Consider the following 2937-nt stretch of genomic DNA (forward strand, 5'->3'; position numbering starts at 1 on the left):
AAAACTCTTTAAAAATTTGGTGTTATTGGTTGTGGATTTGTAAAAAGTTATCTAAAATCTTGATAAATCTAGTGTTATTGGATTAAGAGTTTTATAAAGTCATTAAAAGTTTTATGTTATTCAAGTAAAACAAAAGAATCTTGGATTGTTAATGAATTCAAATTTTATGTTATTGGTTTAAGATTTTATATCATTTCCTTCATAACAAAAGTCATGAAAACTCTTTCATCAAATAGAGAGATTTTACAAGATTAGAAAAAACAAATCATCAAGATTTTAAAAAACTTCCTAAACAATCTCTTAGAATCCTTCATTTTTAACTTTCAATTTTCTATGATTCTAACAATCAGCGAGAACATAAAGTCATTAAAATTCTTTCTAAATCCTAAACCAATACCTCCCCCTTAGTCACTTATAATTGATTCAAGTATAAAAATATTATATTAGTTTTATTATAATTTGTTTATATGACTATATTTCATTATAAAAAGGTATAATAGTAAATGATACTATTTGTAAAACAGGTAGAATATATTTTATTAGTTGGTATTAACTTATCGATTTAATTATGAAAGTAATTGTACAATTCGTCACTTATAAATTATAATTGATTCAAGTATAAAAATAGTATATTAGTGTTATTATAATTTGTTTATATAACTATATTTCATTATAAAAAGGTATAATAGTAAATGTGCTGTATTATTTTTAGTTTGATCTTTTCTAAACTCTGTAATTAGTTGAACTATTTTATACATTCATATAATTTTATATGATATTTTAAAAGAAATGAGGTTTTTATATGCGTCTTATACGAGTCAAACATCTAGGTATCTAATAGATCTAATTAACCAAAAGTAAGTTATATAGCAAAAGATAAGCACATGTGTTGGAGTCACAAAGATGATGTCCCAATTTAACTTGAATTTTATTAACAATTGTTATGTTATCTTTGAAGCTACAATACAACAAACATGGGATTCTATTTTTTTTTCTTTGTAGAATATGCATTCATTTTTTAAATCCAATATTTTTATGATTGTATATGATTACGCATCCGTTATGGTAGATCAAAATATGTTATGCTATGCATGTATACATTGCATGTACATCATACGACGAGAACTGCGTCGGTTCACCAACCACCAATCAGATCAGTTTTGGCCTATCCGCAAATTTGTATAAAAAGACAATCATTTGTATCTTTGTTTCTTGGCAACACAAAATTTCTTTTATAAATTATACAAACACTATCTTGTAAGATGTTGAATTTAAGCCATCAAAAACATTATTGGTCAAAAACGCATCTCGTCAGATGGTTGATATAACAAGTATTCTACAAATGATATGAGCTCGATCGCGCGATTCATGTAATGTAAATGTTTTACAATGTGTGGTGATTGGGGCATTATGTGTTAGTTGACTTTTTGCATATATTTGTAACTAGTAGAACTTCATATGTACTCTTACGTTGACCAAATTATATAGTCTCCCATCAAGTTTACTACGAAAATTTTATATGAATGATGTAAATTGGACTATTGGTTTGACAATAAACAATGATACTTCAATGATTAGCTAAATCAAATGCGCAGATTTTTAAACACTCAATTGATTAACCAAAAAGCAATATTTGGATTCACCTTTGGGGGAGGTAAACCTTTTCATTCACCCCCTTATAAAATAAAAAAACAAAATATGTATATATTATTATAAAATTATAAATTTAAACCGTTCTTTTATAAACTCAAACCGACATATAATTTCATTATAATTGTAAAATCTAAATTCTTATCATCTCATTTGTAAACCCAAACCGACATATAATTTTGTTCTAATTGTAAAATATAAAACCTAACCATCTCATTTGTAAACCCAAACCGACATATAATTTCGTTCTAATTGTAAAATCTAAACCCTAACAATCTCATTTGTAAATCCAAACTGACATATAATTTTGTTCTAATTGTAAAATCTAAACTCTAACCACTTCATTTGTAAACCCAAACCGACATATACTTTCTTTTTAATTATAAAATCTAAACCCTAATTCTCATTTATAAACTCAAACTGATATATAACCTTGTTTAATTATAAAATCTAAACCAAACCAATATTTAACTTTCTTTAAATAAAAATATACAGAATTTGTTTCCTTATTTTGTTTTGCTTTTTAATTTAATTTTGATTTATTTTTTAAACAAAATATTAGATAAAACATTATGATTGGTTGAGAAGGGAGGGGATGAATACAAAAATTACTTAGGGATGAACCTAAGTATTTTTCTTAACTAAACCGGCCGATTGATACGTTAGATTCGTTGAACCTCATTATTTATTAGCGTTAATTACATACTATACTAAAACATATATAAATTTTGCTTAAATCAAATCTACCCAGAGATTCTATATATCTTGATCATAATAATTTAAGTGAAAATGTAAGAGTGGTGGAAATGATTTAAAATTATTCGTAATTTCTTGATCGAATCTTATGTGAGCAGTATGGGAGATATTGGTTCACATGGAAAATAAAACGACAGCTGATTAAGCTCACACATCTCAAACAAAATAAAAAGAATTAAAAGAACATGTCACTAACAATTATTATCAATTTATCAAACTAACATGTCCCTAACAATTATTATCATACTACTCAAAACATTTGATATCAGTATATCTACTAAAATTTTATTTTTTTTCTTTTCTTCCAAACTGTTTGTATTTGGTCAACTAACTTTTTTTTATTGCATTAAATAATACTAGTTCTATCATTGTTTGGAACAATTTTGAGGATATATAAAACAATTCAGTTGTTCGTAGGAGATCGTCGCCAGTGTTGAATTCATGGTGGCCTATGGCCACTGGCCACACATAAGTGGCTCAGCCGTTGTAGAGCTAACTTAACTCCATTATATTTGGTGGTTTGAGTTAGAA

Source organism: Camelina sativa, chromosome 14, assembly GCF_000633955.1.
Source record: "Camelina sativa cultivar DH55 chromosome 14, Cs, whole genome shotgun sequence".
In the NCBI taxonomy this organism is placed as follows: Eukaryota; Viridiplantae; Streptophyta; class Magnoliopsida; order Brassicales; family Brassicaceae; genus Camelina; species Camelina sativa.